Here is an 18,605-nt window from a genome sequence, read left to right as displayed (position 1 = left end):
CCCTCTACTCCATAGCGCTTTAGCCCCAGTGCCCAAGATTTCATGCAGATGATCACAGCTGCCTAGAGGTTCATTTTGACCAGATTTTACTGATAAAATTGTCGAGGGACAGGCAGAAAGTGGGGAAAGGGGCCCAGTAGTGAGATTTTCTGTTTATAATGGAAGAGCACTGGACTGGGGCCTGAGCCCTCAGTTTGAGTCCAGGCTTTGCCAGTAACTAGCTGTTCCCTTGAGAGTCTGCCAGCCCCTCTGAGTGTCTATCATTTGTGAAATAATAGTTGATTTGATTATCTCTGAGGTTCTATAAATTGCCCCTGACCCATAGTTTAAGAATAAATGTTTGCTTAATCTGCTTCCTCTCTCCACCATGGTTCTTGCTCTGTTCAACACAAAGACCCACCAGGTTTACTGTTTCTCATTATCCAGTCCTACCACTCTTCTGTGGGGTAAAGAGCGACATGGTCTCCTTTGCACCTGTTCATGCCAGTGAGCAAACTCGGCTCACTTCTTAGTTGTTTTTGTGCTCTTTCTGTTGTCTTCCCAGCCTTTTATCCCAAATGAGGCCTCACAAAAGCAGGTTTGCCTCTCTGATCTATAGCTTTAACTGACATATTCAATTGACAAGTCTTTATTGGGCATCTATAAGGAACAAAGCACAGCTCAGTGCTGTTAAAAAGATGAAAAGGGTTTAAGACGTGTTCTCAGCCTTCTAGGAGACAAGACCATTGAGGCTGCAAACCCCTTAGCTGCTTTCTGGTCGACTACTGACCTCTGTGCAGCCAACACTGATAACCACCCTGCATGTTGGAACCTTCTCTTCTCTGGGCTGCTGCATCGCTACACCTTTCTCTTCCTCTCTTCCACTTCTTTCTGGCTTCCTTTTGCTGGATCCTCCCTCAGGCTCATTCACTACTTTTGGTCCTGGTGGCTCTATCCTAGGCCCTCTTCCTTCTCAGTCTCTTTTCATTCCCTGGACCATTTCAACCATTCCCATGATTTTAGTTACCCTCTATCTGCTGATAATTCCCCCAAAATATATATCTTCATTCAGATATATGAATATATCTGGAGCAGCACCCATGATCAAACACATTAACACATCTCTAGTGAAATATGCGATAAATAAAAACTATGACTACCTTCCCATAAGTTCTAGTCAAATTTTGCTGCCAAGTTAGGTTAAGTGCCACCCTAAGAAAAAACTTTCATTTTCCAGAGTTTTATGGACTTCAGAATTGCAGAGAAGATTATAGACCTGAATGATGAGTGGCGGCCTTTGTCAGTCCAGGAGGAAAAAAAGATAAAGAAAAGAAAACTGTTGTGTATTTCCCTTTCCTCAGAACATGAGTAGCCACAAGACTTAAGGTCTCTGTTGTTAGAATGAGAAGTGACCAGAAACTTATAAACAGTTTTCCTTGTTAAAAATATAATAATAAAAAAATAAAGTTCTACCACATCTGGCTCCCCACTACAATAGTGGCAGTATCAGATTTGAGCACTCAACCTAGAATTTCTCACTTAGCTGAAATGCTTGGGGTTTCTGTAACACATAGTCTCTGTACTTCCTGAATATACACATAAACACTCATGTTATGGCTTTAATTCTTGGGTATTTAACTAGATATATAACAATGAATAAAGTAAATTCCCTAGCTCCTTTCAGTGAGGACTATTTTCATACCCTAGCATAACACTTCCTATGAGTTGGCCCCAAAGCCAGATTACTAACAGAGCTAGAGAATGTTCATGGGGCTGCGGGGACACAGGAGCATGGAGAGGCTGGATAAAGTGTTATTTCAGTGTTTTCAGTGAGACAGAGAAAAAATTCATGCAAATATCTCTACTTCCCCCGCCCCCCTTTTTGTTTTGTAAAGCCTTTCTTTGTCCAAATCTCGATTTTGGATTAGACCCTTGTTGACTATGTCTGCTTAAGTCCTAGATAAAGGCTTATTTGTTTGACCTGTCGTATCCATAATTGCTCTAACTGCTCGTTTTGATTTTCCTATTGTGTGGACTGTGCTAGGATGCTTGGCAGGAACCACACTATGGAAATGTAGAACTGAACAGCTTAATGTGTATAATTTGGGAAGTTCAGCAGATGCCAGGGCTTAGCAGGCTTCCCAGCTTGTTCAAGACTAATCCTGTGGATTTTCATTCTTGTGGGCATTGTGCCCCTTACGTCTAAGGGCTTGGGTCCCACCCAAAATCAGTCTACACAGCCATCTCCCAGCTGTCCCACTCTTAAAAACCAGGATGATAGGTGACATTTAGAGGCTTTCTTCTCACCTCTTCCTCAGGAAGTGGAAGGGTAGTGAGATAATTGGGCTCCAGAGATGGTCCTAGTAAAGACTGACATATAATGTTTTCTCTGGACATGAGTGTGGACTCCTAGTTGGTTTCTAGGAGACCTGAGAGATTGTGCATGCAACATCCATCCTCCCTATAGTGGATGACATGTTGTGCCACCCAGCCCAGATCCCCCTTCCAAGACTGAAGCACTCATTTCCCCATTTACCAGGAGCATTGACAGCAGCAACTGTCAGCTGAGTCCCTCTCTGAGGCTTCTCTGCTGAAAAGAGACACCTTGCCCCTGGTCATGTTTCCTTCCCAAGGGCAGCCCACGTCTAATGTCTGGTTGATGCAGTAGTGAAAAGGCCCAGCTCTCTCACAGCAATTTGGGACAACTCTGAGCCATTCCAGCACAGGAGCTCCCTGAAAGATCAGCTAAGGCCTTTATTGTGATTGCACTGCAGTTCAGCTTCTCTCTTTGTCCATTCCTGCTTACTTCACTTTCCCCCCAGTGTTGATGCTAAGTGTAGCCCCGCATAAACTTCTTACATGCAAACCTCTGTCTCAAGGCCGGGAGACTCTACCTGCAATCCCTCCTTTATCCTGGTTGATAGAGCACTGACTGTGTTTGGGGATCCATACCATCTTCATGTGACTACTTAGGAGTAAACCATAATTGTCTAGACAGGGTGGTCCAATTGACTTAGCCAGTGATTAGCGTAGGAAGGGTCGTGTGACTCCATCCCAGCCAGTGAGTTGGGAAGGGAAATCTGGTAGGAAACTGTAGGAAAGGTTTCCTGGATCATAAAAAAAGACAAAGGAAAAAAGAATCCGTGTTCTGTTGGATGTTGGCTCTGAATGAGATTCCAGAAATAGCTACAGAAAGGCACAGAGGTAGAAGAACATGGAGCCGAGGGTATAGCAGAGAAATCAAATTGAAGCAGAGCCCACCCGGCCTGCGATCTTTTTGTCATCTGCAATAAATCTCCTTTGGCAGCACGGAAGGAATTTGTCACACAATACTTAATGATGGAGTTGGGCCTACAATCTGTGATTTTTGTTCCAGTTCCAACTGCTCATTCCATTTTACCACCCTTTGTGGGCCTGTGCTTTTTGAAATGTTTGATTGTTGGGATTCTTTCTTCTTGAAAGTTTCCTGGTGACCCAAACTCTCTTTTTTCTAACTTCTGATGATCATCAGTTTTACTTTGGTTGATCAATTAAACTCTGCTTCCTTTTTCTGTGGCATTATGGGCCCAAAGTTTATAGAGTTAATATTATGCAAAAATGTGTATGCGCAGTTAGGGGTGGAGGGAGGATGACTCTGGAAAACCATGTCCTGGGATGGCTTTAGATGAGAAAAGAAGGAAACGTAATGAAAAGGATTTTAAATTGTAGAGGAACAATGGCTTGAACCTAATATTTGGCCCAGAATAGGATATTCATTTTAAGAAAATGCATCTTCTCTTATCTGTAGTTTATTTTGAAATATCAGTTCATAGCTGCCCCAGAGTTTGGCACTGGAGAAATTGCCTGGCATGGTAGTGGGACTGATGGGTTGGGAGCCCCCCTTTTTCTCCTGTTTGCCCATACTCCCTCTGCATAAAGACTGCTACTTCCGTTTTTTTTTTTTTTTTTGCTAGTTGAGGTCTAATTTGTAAACAATAAAATGCACAGATCCAAAATGTACAGTGTGATAGTTTTGACAATGGTATGCTCCCATATAACCATCATTCCAGTCAACAGAAGGAACATTTCTCTCATCTCAGAAAGTTCCCTCATGCCTCTTTCCAGTTAATTATCTCCTTAGCCTGAGGCAACTAGTGTTCTGATTTCTATCACCATCAATTAGTTTTTACCTGTTCTTAAACTTTATGTATCTTCTTTTGTGTACAACTGCTTTCACTCACCATTTTTTTTTTTTTTTGAGGAAGATTTGCCCTGAGCTAACTACTGCCAGTCCTCCTCTTTTTGCTGAGGAAGACTGGCCCTGAACTAACATCCGTGCCAATCTTCCTCTACTTTATATGTGGGATGCCTACCACAGCATGGCGTGCCAAGAGTTGCCATGTGCCCACCTGGGATCCGAACCTGCGAACCCTGGGCCACCGAGAAACAGAACGTGTGCACTTAACCACTACACCACCGGGCCGGCCCCTCACCCAACATGTTTTGAGCCTCATGCACATTGTTATGTGTATTCTGCTTCCCTGGGGTCCATTGCTCTCTGATTTCTTGGATTGTCATGTTTAAAGAGGGGACCCTGCCCCCTCGGTGATGGTTTTGCTGTGAGACAACTTGCCAAATGAGTTTCATAAGTCACTGGGTCCTAAAGACCAAGCAGGTGGCTCCTCCCAGGCTCAGCCAGTTGATCTTTCCATTCTACATGGTGACGATGATGATGTCTGAACTCTTTGGACTGAGGATAGAATAGCAATTCCTCCTGTGGGCTCCCGGGACAAATGCTGATAATCCTCAGGATTATATGCAAAGATACCACCTGTACTTCATCCTGGTGAGGTCTTGGTCCCACTGCCAAGGCCACAGATGAAACAAACAATTATTAAGCACCAAGTGTCTACAGGCATTGTAGACTCATTTCCCCTTCCTGGGAATTCTTTGAGGTAGGTGTTAACTATACCCATGAGGACACACAGGGCTTGTTCCCAGAGTGACATTTGAACCTGGGTTTGTAGACCTCCATACCAGGATTTTTGACCAGCAGCAGTCAAGATTTAAGCCCCTGTGTCCATCTAAGGTGGTGCATGCATATCTCCAGGGGACAGACCTCACCGTTCTACCTATGACTGCATTGCTACAGGGCTGCAGACAACTCAGAGCGAGATGTACTTCCTTTCTCAATAAGAGCCAACTAGAGTTGGCAGATGAGTCTTCATTTTTCAGAAATGTTCTCTGTTCTCCTTAGCCAGGCAGCTCTGACCTTTGGTAAAGGCCGGCAGATCTTTGTTATGCCCCATGGAAATCACTGCTTTGTAACAGTTGTGTATAAAACTGAGATGGTTTCTAGACCCAGGGAAACTTTACAAAGGATGATGCCAGCAAAGGGTATTAAGTTCTCCAATAGGCTTATGCCCTGATAATCATATTAATGGTACTGTCTCAAGCTTGATGCTGCAATTTTTGGACCTCTCCTCTTGAGTGTAATTTTGCAGTTTGATAATAATTAGGAGTATGATTTTGCATTTCTCTTTAATGAGCATCCCATTCCCCAAACAATATGATGACCCTAATAGAGATGACTGTTCGTGACCCTTCAAATTGCTGACACCATCACAATGTCATATACAAGCTAGACTTTAACTCACCTGGGAACTCTGAGTTCTTCCAGTATCAGGACTCTGTGGGAAATGGAGCAAATGCCCTGGGAATCATGACGTTGATTTCTAGTATCTGCATCTGATAACGAGATTTTATGTTTTTCTGTTGTTGCAAAGTCAAAGTAATTTTGGGAGACAGGGTTTGCTTTAGGAGCCAGGTGATTTTTAACCTGTGATTTAATTGTCCAACATTCAAAATATTATCTCTAGTATCAGATGTTTGGCCTCCAGAAATCTACTTTTGGAGCCTTCTTTTTCTCATTTGTAAGTTCCAAGGGATGTGGACCAGAATTCTAAGAATTCCAGTGCCAAGATTCTACACTTTCCATCAGTAATTAATATTTTAGCCATTGACAGAAGTGGCTGTTGTTTTCATGGCCCCACCTGGGACTGATTAACAGACTAGCAAAATACTGCTGTCCTTTTGGAGCAACTAAGTCCATAGCATATATAAGATTTGGGGATTTCTGCTGCTGATGCTACCCGTGTGCACTTGGCCCTGCGGCATGCTGGGACCTTTTCCAGGCCTGTGATGAAGGAAAGAGAGAGGTATAGAGCTGAGGCATCAACCAGGATGCAGGGCTAGCCACTGAGGAAGGAGGGCTTCATTCTGAACCATGTCCAAAGGGCTGCAGGAGTTGGCTCCAAAACAACCAAGGAGGGAGAAGCCAGCTCTGGGCTTGCAGATCTTGGGCTCTAAGGTGGCAGCTCTATGGGGCTATCTGAATGGTGGTTTGGTGGGTGCTCCTGGACAATGAGGCAGAGGCAGTAAAGAGCAAAGGAGGCAGGTGTGGGAACTGGCTCAGGGCTTTGGCTTTGTGGACATGCAGGTGCCCTAGGCTGGCCAGGTGCAGTGAGGCAAACAGCAAAAGGAGAGGCATCCAGACTGCTTGCTCAAAAGCCTGCAGTCTGGCTGGGCAAAAATACCAGGTGTGTGCTGGCACCAAAGAGGGCAAAGGAAACTTGCTGAAGATCAGCCTCTGTTTCTTCAGCAGGAAAATGGGTAACATGGGGGACCCAAAAATGAGAGGCCCAGGGCAAAGCACACAGGATTCATTGTGTAGCCCAGCCTGCCCAACCACCAGGGGGGAGCACAGGACTATGATTGAGAGGGGGCAGGGCTATAGGACTGATGATAGGTTGGGAAGCAGGGGTGCCAAGAGAGAAATCTGTGACTTAGAAACTTTTTCTAGGGGCTGGCCCAGTGGCACAGTGGTTAAGTGCGCACATTCTGCTTCTCAGCAGCCCGGGATTCGCCGGTTCGGATCCTGAGTGCAGACGTGGCACTGCTTGGTAAAAGCTATGCTGTGGTAGACGTCCCATGTATAAAGTAGAGAAAGATGGGCACAGATGTTAGCTCAGGGCCAGTCTTCCTCAGCAAAAAGAGGAGGGTTGGCAGCAGTTAGCTCAGGGCTAATCTTCCTCAAAAAAAAAAGGAACCTTTTTGTAGACCCAGACTGTTACATTGACAGTCTTTCTAGCCACAAAGGAATGGGCATATTTGCAAATATTCTCCTCAGGATAAGTGAGCAGCCTGGGTGCTTTCCACCCCACCTTCTCCAGGAAGCCAACCAGACTTTCCAACTCTGGCTAATTGTTCCCTTTTCTGATCTCAGAGCTCTTATTGTCTGCACTTTACAATTTAGCACTTAATCAGACACAGCTGTGCATTCCTCTCTAATTGTTTTGGGTGTATTTGTCCTGTCTCCGGGGCAAGATTACAGTTTCCTCTGGAGCAGGGACTCACATTCTTTTTGGGAGGACTCTTGGGAGAGATGTGGGCGTATGTGAGGGGATCCTGTACAAGGGAAATCACTCACATATCTACAGCACTTAACAGTTTAGAAAGTGTTTTCCTTATAATTGTCCTGAGAGGGTGTGCGTGTGTGTGTTTTACAGACAATGAAACTGAGACAGAAGAGGTCAACAACTTGCCTGAGGAGGAGAGAAGGTGAGTAGCAGAAGTGAGATAAGCCTGTTTCCATGGTCATTCCCTCATGGATCCTCTATCCTGCTATCACCCCACAATGCTCTGCTCTGTCTGGACCTGACTTGTACCCTCTACTCACTCCCACCCTCCAAATCTCTTAATATCATCCCCTGGGACTGCAGACTTGAATAAGCAAACTGAATCAAAGGTCAGTTCATTAATCCATGCCTCTATCTGTCCATCCGTCCATCCTTAAGCTCTCCTCAGATGAAATCCCTATCTTCTTTGCTTTCCCTGCAGCACTGGAGCTTAAGGCTGCTCACCCTCCCACCTCTGTGTCCCCCAGAGCTCAGAGGCAGGGTGAGTCCTCTCTCCCTGATCATTTCTCCTCCGCCCCTATCAAACACTCTTTTTTTTTTTTTTGAGGAAGATTAGCCCTGAGCTAACTACTGCCAGTCCTCCTCTTTTTGCTGAGGAAGACTGGCCCTGAGCCAACATCCGTGCCCATCTTCCTCTACTTTCTGAGACGCCTATCACAGAATGGCGTGCCAAGCGGTGCCATGTCCACACCCGGGATCCAAACCAGTGAACCCCGGGCCGGTGAGAAGCGGAATGTGCGAACTTAACCACTGCACCACTGGGCTGGCCCCTCAAGCACTCTTGTTCCTTTGAGGAAACTGCTGTCCAGCCAAATTCCCTCTCCCCTTCCTGATGGTTCCCATCTTCTGACTTCCTGGTCATTCCCACTTCCTCACTCGCTTAAAACTTCCACTCCTGGCTCCGTGGCCTGCACACCATGTCCCCGACCCCAATTCCTGCTCACATCCTCCTGGATGGCTTCACTATCCACACAGATGACCCATCCAATACCCTGCCTCTCAATCCCTGACCTCATACCCTCCAATGACTTTCTCCTCTACTCTCCGCCATCACATCCTAGCTTTGCCATGGCCCTAAATTTCTCCACCTCCTGAACCACTAACTTATGCATCCAGATCTCTGATCCAACCCCCTCTCCTTCCAGCATCACTGAGCCTTGGCTCCTTTGATCCCACCAGCCCATCGACTCTGTCCTTTCTCTCTGATCATGCACCATGTCAATCCCACTTTTGCCAAGGTTCTCAATTCCTTGGCAAAAGGAATTTGCTCCTCTGCCCTAGCAATTCCCTCACCTGAGCCTTCACCAGAGCAGATAGCTGAGCTCTTCTGGAGCAAATCACATAAGAGGGCCAAAGGGTACCTTGCAAGTTCAAGCCACCAACCTCAAGTGGGTTGCCATGCTGCCTTGCCATCTGGCTATTTCTCTGATCATCTCAACCCTCCCACCTTCTGCAAGGACTGTGTCAAACCTTCTCTATTCTCTTCAAATCTCTCCTTGCCCCACCCCCAGCCTCCTGTATGTCACAGAGTAGAGGAGGTCATCAGGTGGAAGGATTCACTGTCCTACATCAAACCTGCCTGGCTCAATCCTCCTCCAACCTGCATCCTCCTGTTAGAATAGAGGAGGCCAGCCGGAGTCAGCCTTTCTTTTCTCTTTTTTTTTTTTTGAGGAAGATTAGCCCTGAGCTAACTACTGCCAATCCTCCTCTTTTTGCTGAGGAAGACTGGCCCTGAGCTAACATCCATGCCCATCTTCCTCTACTTTATACATGGGATGCCTACCACAGCATGGCTTTTGCCAAGCGGTGCCGTGTCTGCACCCGAGATCCCAACCAGCGAAGCCTGCACCGCCAAGAAGTGGAACGTATGAACTTATCCACTGCACCACCGGGCCAGCCCCCTGACTCAGCCTTTCTGCCCATACTCTGGTTCTATCCTCTCCCATGGTCACAGGAACCTTTATTGTCCATTGTCCTTTCTCTGCTATAGCTTCATCTTCCTCTTCTCTATAGGATCCTCCCCATCTGCATTTGAACACACTCAAGTTATTCTATTCTAAAAAAATAAAAATATATAAAGTGAACCCACTGTTGCCATAACATTCCTCTCCAGCTATTTCTCTCTGACCCTTCACAGTCAAACCTTTCAAGAGTTGCTTGCATTCAATGCCTTTCTTCATTTCTTCACCTCTCACTCACTCCTCCCTCCACTCCAGTCTCTCACCCCTTCACTCCACCAGTCACTGTTCTGTAAAAATGCCAATGACACCAAGGTCACTCAGTCTAGTAGGCATTATTCAGTCCTTATTTCCCTTGGGCCTCTCAGCCATTTTGAGTGTTGTTGACTATTGCCTCCTTATAACACATTCTTCTCCTGGGCTCTATGACCCCACCTCCTCAAGCTCCTAGTTTTCTTCCTGCTTCTCTGGCTGCTCTTCCACTTCCTCTGCCTGATAGTTTGCCTCTGTCCAGGCTTTAGATAAGGGTTCCTCAAGGCTTGGTCCTAGGCCCTCTTCTGGTGGAACACTATAGTCTCCTAGGAGACCACCTCACTCTCGTGACTTTATTACCACCTCTACACCAGCTGCTTCAGCTCCAGCCTCTCCTCAGAGCACCAGACCCTACAACCACCTCCTCAACATCTCCACTTGGACATCTCACAAGCACCTTAAACCCACCTTGACCAGATGTAAACCTTGGGAAAGTTTTCTCAATCCACCTCCCTGGGTGATACTGAACCTCTTAATTGCAAGTTCTGTGTCTGAAGTGCAGTAAGCCAAACACCGAGACATGAGAGCTTGGAGAGGGAGAAAGGTTTATTCAAATTGGCCAAGATGAGAAGGCAGGAGCATGGGTTCTCTCTGCCTTAAGGAGAGAAAAGGCAGGGCGTTTTATAGAGCTACGGGGTGTGATAGGAGGAGTTCTGGAGAAACAAAAGAGTAATCCATGTTTCTTTCACTCCCAGTAACCCCCCAGGGGCAATCTGACTTCTGGTCCTCAACAGCAGCTAGGGGCTGGTTATCTGGTAATCCTTGAAGGCATTCTTTCTTCTGTAAAACAAGCTCATAAATCCTTGTGACCCTTGAGCTACCCCTCAGGAAAACAGCAAATTGATAAGATTAAGTTCTTTTCATAACAAGGTCGAAAGGTAATCTTATTGAATATTTACAGTAACCCTCAGGTACCTGGCTTCATGGGGGTCCCCCAACTCAGAAAATGGTACCACCATCCATCTGGTTGAAGAAGCAGAGACCTGAGAGTTTTCCTTGATTCCTCCCTAGCTAAGAAATCACCAAGTCTTTTTGGTACCTACTACTCTCCATTTGCTCTACTGCTTAAACAGCCTCTTTCACTTACATTATAGCAATAGCCTGCTGTCTCTCCACCCCACTCCTCCCTCTCCAATATTCCTTCCTCACATTGCAGTCAGAGTGATCTTACTGAAAATAGTATACCAGGCCAGCATGATCTAGCCCCTGCCTACCTCTCAATCACATCCCCCTTTGTAGCCTGAATAAACCAGGAACTCTGTTCCACTTTCCTCTTTGCCTGAGTAAATCCTGCTTACCCTTCAGGGCTCAATTCAAATGTTACCTCCTCTTGGACTCCCCAGACAATTGGTCCTGCCACCTTGCACTCCCTTTGGTCCATATCACAATTGTAATTATATCAACTGATAGTGCATTTAATTGTTCAGTTAATTTTGGACTGTGAGACTGTGAGCTCCAAGAGGGAAGTGTGTCTGCTGTGGTCACCACTCCAGTGCCTAGCCCTGTGCCGTGCACCTAGTAGGTGGTCAACACATATTTCTTAAATATATGAATAATACATCTTTACCTACTGATTATGGACCCAGGCCCCAACCCAAGAGCAGAGACTACAGCCAAGCAGGTGTGGAATTTTGCATTGAGTAATTCCCCCCAAGACACAGTGTAACTGTTGGAGGTAGACTCTGGATCTCATTAATTAATGGCACGATGGAGCGAATGCTTTTATTTTTAAGTTTCAGGGCCTGAACGGCTTTTGGCAGCTGCAAAGGACACAAGCTTAATTTCCTCGTTGGTTGCCTGCTGACGTTGTAGCAGTTCCCTTACTAAAAACTCTTTGGCTGGCAGTCCCTGAAAGTTTGTCTGTGGCTTCTGAGAGTGCATTTAAAGGGAAGACACATATGTGTAGAAACAATATACCAATCTGATGGCACAGAAAAATCTTCAGATGTCAGTCTTGTCCCATCACAGCATTTAAAGATCAGAACAGCCTAGAGATATCTTTATTTAAACTAAAGAACATGGACTCAGGATTAATTATTTTGACACAGAATTAAAGACATAGGCTTCAATTGTTTTTTTATACTTTTTGTAGAGTTGTTAAAGGATTTCTAATTTCTATATTAAAAAAATATTTTGTTAGCTTTCTAAATTATGAAAATTAATATAACTGGAAAAATAGAAAATTCAAAGTCAGTAAGTGTATAAAATTCATCTCCTCTCTTTTGGTAGGTCACCCATATTCCACACCTGGGGTAACTGTGGTTAAGAGTTACCTGTACATGCTTCCAGATGTTTCTCTATGAACATACAACAATCCGACTTGTTTCTTGGACCTTATATGGCAGTCTTAGGAGAATCATATGATTAACATAAAAGCAAAATGGTCTGAAGGCTGCAAATCAAAACTTTCCCAGAACTGACGCAGAATTCCTCTTTCTAGAGGACCGCACCCACGTGGCTCAGTGCATCCAGCAGCAACGTGCTCTTCTGTGTTCTGAGTTTGGATAAGAGCAAGGGTCATAGTGGGCTCAGATCATAGGTGCCTGAAATTCTTTACATTAGCAATTCCTTCCCTTTCGGCTAATTCCGGCTCAGAACGCCTTCTGAAAAATGCAAATAGTTGAGGGTGGAGTGTCCTTAATTTCTCTGTCTGATTATCTGAAGCGGTTTGCTTTCTTCCCAGAGATAAGGACCAAGGGAGCTGAGCGCTTTCAGGTGCGCCTCGGGCCAGGCTTGCCTCCCTGCGGAGCGCACGGGGGACGAGCTGGCTGCTCTGGGCCGTTCACATCAGGGCAACCTCTCCATCCAGTCGCCCCAGGTTTACCTGGAACCTCCAAAGTTGTGTCAACAGCGGCTCAGACTCACCTTAGAGTGCAATGCTCTGGCCAGCCTGACGGGTAGGCTGGGCCAGGAGGGTGTGTTTGTTGTCTCCGGAGTTCCGGCGGATGGGTGTGTTTGGCACCTCCGGGAGTCGGAGGTGCGTGTATCAGAGTTCTGCCATTTAGGCTGCACCTAGGTGTCTATCTTGTTCCTTGGGCCGCGGCGCAGGTTCGAGGTTCGCGTCTGGGCACTTTGCGTTTTCAGTTTCCCGAGACAAGCGTGGAACCTCGAGGAAACCCTCTGCAAGACACCGCGAGGAAGAGAACTGACTCCCCCCTCACCACTTCCTATCGGCTTCATGAATCCGAAGATCGAGTGGCAGTGCCAAGTAGGGCACCACCCCTAGGCCTTGGGCGCTAGGGCATTATTTGGGCACCTAAGAGGTGGTGGCAGGTTATGGGTGGGCAGAGACCAATGGTCAAGTCCCAGTTTGGCCCTGGTTCCCCCTTCCCCCGGCATCTGCCCAAGCAATTGAGGGGCGGCCGGGGTCCAGTCCAGGCCCAGGCACAAACTGGCTCCGGCCAGGCCATGTGCTTAGTCCCCCAACATCAGACCTACTTCAAGAGGGGTGACCTGCAGCTGGAGGGATTTAGGTTAGACCGGAGTTGCAATATAGTTCTTTTGAACTTCGAGCTGCCCTGTTTTTCCGAGGTATCTACTTCCTGGGGTCCCCTTCACCCATTTTAACCCTCTGCTTTCCAGATGTGGGCCTGGGGACCCCGAGGGCACCCAGTAGCCAGGAGGAGCTCGAGCCTGGGCAGACAGGCGGTGGCTGGGCCGTCGCCCAACTTGGGGCGCCGGGCGGCGGGCAGGGCTGGGCGGTGACGTGAGGGGCGGCGCCGGGCCTGATTGGCGCGTCGGGCGGGGGCGGGGGCCCAGAGGCGGCGGCGGCGGCGCTGGGAGCTGGAGCCGGGAGTGAGGCGCAGCAGCCGTGGCGGCAACAAGTGCCGGAGACTAGCCGAGCCCGAGCCATCCCCGCCGCCGACACCGCCGGGCCGCCCGTTGCGGGCGCAACGCATGGAGCGTGAGCGACGGCGGTCGCCGGGCTGAGCCGCGCCGAGCGGCCGGGACGTGGATGCGGCCGCGATCTCCCGCCCCCGCCCCGCTGAGCAGGAGCTGCTCCCGGACAAGGTAGGGCCGGGCGGGTGTGCACCCTCGCCGCCTCCTTCCCGACGCTCCCCTCCCCCAACACCTCCCCAGGCCCGCTTCGTTCTCCCCTACCTCTCTGCTCCCCGCCCCCCACCCACTGGCCCCCCCCCTCCCCGCCCCCCAACCCGTTTCCTTTCGGGTTCCGGCTTCGTGCCGGCGCCCCAGCGGAGGAAACACTTTCTAGGTGGCTTCTGCAGCATTTGGCGTCCCCCACCCCACCCCTCGCCACCTTCCTTACCCTAAAGGAGGAAGAAAACGAAACCCGCGGCAGGGTGTCTTTCGAGCCTCTTGCAGCATTCCACACCCACCCGCCCGGGGACGTCCCCCCTCCCGGTTGGACCCCAACTTCCGGGGGAGCCTGCGCCGGGTCGATGCAGGCATGGAGAAGGGGCGTCTGGAGCCGGGCGTCCTCATCTGGGTTGCACCAGCGTTTTGGGGAGGGGGCCGTGCGTGATTTCGCGCTCGCACCCTCGCACCCCACCCTCGCACTGAGCAGGTCTCCGATGCCGCATGGGGAGATCAGGTGTTTTGTGAGCCAAAGAGCCGCCAGCAACCCCTCCCTACCCCCAGCCGCCTGCCACTGCCACCTTCGGGTCCCCAAAGGCTGATTTTCTGCGAAACTTAGGGAGAACCTTTCGCTTTGACCTCTGGAAAAATATTCCACGCCGCCCGCGTTGAATGATTAACCAGGCTCCTTGCCCGCGACCTGGGGAGGGGGAAGGGTGGATGCTGCCGGAGCGCGTCAAGTCGGCCTGTGCAAAACGCCTCTCGTGAAGGGTGGGCGCGGGGGCGCTCGGTGGGAACCCCGGCGGGACTGCGGCACGGCTTCTGGCGGCTACCCCAGGACCGCAGGCGGACCCTTCTGGAGGCAATAAAACCGAGTCACCTTAATTTCCAGGCCAAGCATTTTACACTCGGGGCTGGGGAGTCCCAGAACCCACTGTCTTCATCCATTGAGGAGGAGCAGCAAAGAGACACCCCGACGAGCGTCACAAGCGTGAAAGTTCATCTCTGAAGATAACAGATACATTTTAAACCTGGGTTGGCCGGGAGCCTCCCTCTCCCGGTTAAAACGTAGGGGATGGTTTGTCTTTGCTCTCCTACCTCGCGCCCACCCCCCCACCCCGGCCTCCTGAACCTCCCCAACTTCGTAAAACGATAGTAGGAACCATCATAACGTATTCTCCTGCCTCTGCCTTGTTGGAGCCGTGCTGTAGATTTCAGATTGTGAAGCCAGTTGGTGAATATGGGCTTCTACTTGTTACAGCGAATTCTTCCAGTGTAATTTTGCTTTAGGAGGTGATGGGATGGTTAGAGCGGTGGCAGACAGGGCCAGTACTGGGACCAGGAAGCCGGGAGCCCCAGCCAAGCCCAGTCCAAGGGCTCTCGAGCCCAGAGCCCAGCCTGGCTGTCTCGTGGTCTCGAGGTGATGCCTTAGCTGATCTGGCAGCTGACCCGGAGGGAGGACAGGGCTGGGCGGCACTTCTTCCTACTGTCCTAGTTCCCACTTTTCTTTCTTTCCAATAGAGGCTATTAGCCTGGTGGAAGTTGGGAGAGTGTTACACGGAGTCCCTGTGCTCTTGAGCCAGATTAGATTTTAAGACCAGGAAAGTGCAGCAACCTTATAGAACCCTACTTGAGTAAACCTTGCCTTCCTGCCCAGCCTTTACAAATGTCTTTATCTTTTAGATCTTCTGTTTGAAATTACTTTTTCAGGGTGGAATACTACTTTTCCCCCCTCCTTGGGAATCTCCCTACAGCAGGAGCTCACTACTCTTCATCTAGTTTTTGTGCAGATGGCATATGTTTGACGAAAGGCTTAATTCTCCATAAAAGTTACGAGTTCCTACCCTCACTGTTCGCTGGTCTTGGTTCTGCCACATACAGTTTAGTGACCTTGGTCAAGTTGTTTATTATTCCAGCCTCATTTTCCGTATCTGGTTTTGAGGATGGTAGTGTCTGCTCTACAAGATTGTTTTTTTTAGGACAAAGGGGATAATGTTTGCCAGACTCCTTGCTCTGCATCAGGGAAGTTAAGAAGTGCTTAGTAAGTAGTGGTCAGGGGCCGGCCCGGTGGCGCAGCAGTTAAGTTCACATGTTCCCTTTTGGTGGCCCAGGGTTCGTGGGTTCGGATCCCGGATGCGGACATGGTGCGGCTTGTCAAGCCATGCTGTGGTAGGCGTCTCACATAGGAAGTAGATGAAGGTGGGGATGGGGATGGGTTGTAGGTAACTAGCTCTTGGTACTCCTTTTGTTGTTAGCTTAGGGCCAGTCTTCCTCAGCAAAAAGGGGAGGATTGGCAGCAGGTGTTAGCTCACGGCTAACCTGCCTCAGAAAAAAGAAGATTAAAAAAAAAAAGTAGTGGTCATTGTGTAATCAGTATAGAAGTTCCTCTAGGCATCAGCTTCCCCTTACCAAACAGTAACCGTGTGACAACTGTTTAGGTTTGTCTGAGACTGAAATCAGCCATATTTGGCAGATGCAGATGAAGTTTTTAAAATCCAAGGAATGAGGGAGTCTTTTGAGGAGAATAAACATACACTTGCAAAAATTATGAATTGATTTTTTTTCTGAGTTTCTGATGGAGAGCTGAGTATATAGGTGGCTTGTGGTTTTGAAGATTTCCTTGTTTTAAAAAAACCACAATTTAGATTTCTCTAATTCTAAGATGCTAAAGTTTTGCTAAATATAGGGAAGTGGAACTGATAATTCATGGTTGATTTTTCACTATACTGTTTGTTCAAATATGTGGCTTTTTTTAAGTTACGTTAGGAAATGAATGAGAATCCAAAAAAATAATCATTTTGCTTTATGTGATGCATTGTTGGTATAAAGCTAGGATGTTCTAGGTAGAAATATGGGGGCTTTTTCAGCTGATGCAGGGATAAGAGAAAAAAGAATCCTTTGTTTCTCAAAGAAACTTTGTTTCGATGTTTTCTAGTAATGCTTTTGTGTGTTTTTTCTTTCTGGAATACCGTAATTGGGGGTGCTGACTCAGGGCTATGAAGTACCTGAATCACACTCTGTTCTTAACATACTGGGTCAGTTCTTTTAATGCTTTCTGACTTGCTTAATAGCCACAATATTTGACTCTACTCAGTTTTTCTGACAATTTTATTGGACAGTTTGTTAAAGACTTTTAATAAATGCAAATGGTTACTTTTATCAACATTGAGATTCTTGCAACTGGGATAATATTTGGTTATGTAAACTATTGCAACACACCCAGTGGTGATACATAAATTAACAATACTGAAAAATTCTCATAAAGGCCTTTTGGTCTTATATGCAAATAGCGAGGGACTAAAATCATTTGAATCAATTGCCTGGCATTTTTGGTGTGTACAGAAAGTTAAATCGAATTAAACTGGGTTCTAACAATTTGAAAGTTGGGTTTCCTGGCTGCATAATGGAAAGCATCCAGTAAAGATGACAGCATATAACACCCAACAGGTGTGGATCCCCCAATCCAGCCCCCCCCCACCGCCCCAGGTGGAATTAGTTACTAGATTCTTGCCAAATAGTCTCCAAATTGTGGGATGAGTAAATTCCTCTCTCTAGAGAGACAATTACCGTTTGAATAAGAGGAGTGTGTATATGTGGGGTAAGGCTTCAAGAGAATTGATGTAATGATTTCATCATTGCCCGCTGGTGATGAGACTTTGCTAGTCTGAACAAAGCTTTGGTGGGAAGAACTTGATACTTGAATGGAGAATTTGTTGTTAGAGCATAGGTGGCACATCACTTTACTGCTAGAAAAAGTGACTCGTGCAAGTTTTCTGTTTGTTATAACTCTGAGTTGAGATTTTTGCACTCACTGTGCCTTGCCCCTACTGTGAGTTTTATGCTCTTTGCCCATCAGCTTTGTCTTCTTGCCGTTCCTTAGTTGTTGTAACAAAATTCAAACTTCTTTTGAGAGTTAGCATTGTTGATAAAGTTACAGCATATGTCTTGAAATATTTTATGTAATTTTTAAATTTATTTTATTTTATTTTATTGCTGAGGAAGATTCATCCTGAGCTAACATCCACTGCCAATCTTCTTTTTTTAATGTGAGCTGCCACTGCAGCAGGGCCACTGACAGATGAGTGGTGTGGGTCCACACCTGGGAACTGAGCCTGGGTTGCCAAAGTGAAACGTGCTAAAGTGGAACGTGCCGAACTTAACCACCAGGCCCCTGGGGCTGGCCCTATTTTGTGTAATTTTAGCTTTGGGTATTTCCATGGATGACTCTAAGAACTTTGTGACAAATTATTTTCTGTACATCTATAAATATTCCCTTAGAGCAGAATTTTAACTTTTTTCTTTATTATTCTGATGTGGCAAGAGAGGGGAAATTCCCTGTTGCCAGGAAATCGATAGTTTCTACTTTTCATTTTGTGGCTTTAAACACAGGTTTATTGTTCCGATGTCTTCGCTTTGATGTGATTAGGATGTATATTGTCTACCAGAATATTTTTAAAAACTGATTATCCAAGGAAATCAATTCTAGACTGTGGCCAGGTTCTGTCAGGGTGGCCCTATGGCAGCTTAGCAGTTAAGAGCATGAACTTGGAGCCTATCAGATGTGGATTTTTTTTTTAACTTGAGGTGTAGCATCCGGTAAAATGTATGAAGTGCAGGTCGTGAATGTGTATCCACCCCCTAGAGGGAACCATTACTCTGGCCTTATCATCTTAGATGTGACTCATCATCATGGATTGGTTTTGCCTGTTCTTGAACTTCACAGAAGTGGAGTTACAGAATCATGCAGTGTGTAGCCTTTTGTGAAACAGACCTGGATTTAATTTCCATTTTTGCTGCTTACTGTGTAAATGTGGTTGCCACGTGACTAAGTCACTTAACCTCTCTGAGCCTCAGTTTCCTCATT

General features: G+C 47.1%; 1 protein-coding gene and 1 long non-coding RNA gene across 3 annotated transcripts in view; one reads left to right on the top strand and one right to left on the bottom strand.

Moving 5' to 3' along the window:
• Positions 1–18,605, top strand: part of COMMD1 (copper metabolism domain containing 1) — a 226,624-nt gene that overhangs the window by 186,167 nt on the left and 21,852 nt on the right. The window contains exon 4 of one of the 2 annotated variants that reach the window (XR_011526050.1): positions 7,527–7,578. The exons of the other annotated variant lie outside the window; for it this stretch is intronic. The gene's annotated coding sequence lies outside the window, so the exon portion shown is untranslated. The remainder of the gene's footprint in view (positions 1–7,526; positions 7,579–18,605) is intronic. 2 annotated transcript variants of the gene reach the window in all.
• LOC139075554 (uncharacterized) lies at positions 10,237–14,050 on the bottom strand. Its single transcript, XR_011526051.1, has 2 exons — positions 13,974–14,050; positions 10,237–12,826 (listed from the first exon to the last, which is right to left on the bottom strand). It is a non-coding gene; the product is annotated as an uncharacterized lncRNA (long non-coding RNA).

Source organism: Equus przewalskii, chromosome 14 (assembly GCF_037783145.1).
Source record: "Equus przewalskii isolate Varuska chromosome 14, EquPr2, whole genome shotgun sequence".
In the NCBI taxonomy this organism is placed as follows: Eukaryota; Metazoa; Chordata; class Mammalia; order Perissodactyla; family Equidae; genus Equus; species Equus przewalskii.
This window is presented reverse-complemented; position numbering and strand designations above follow the sequence as displayed.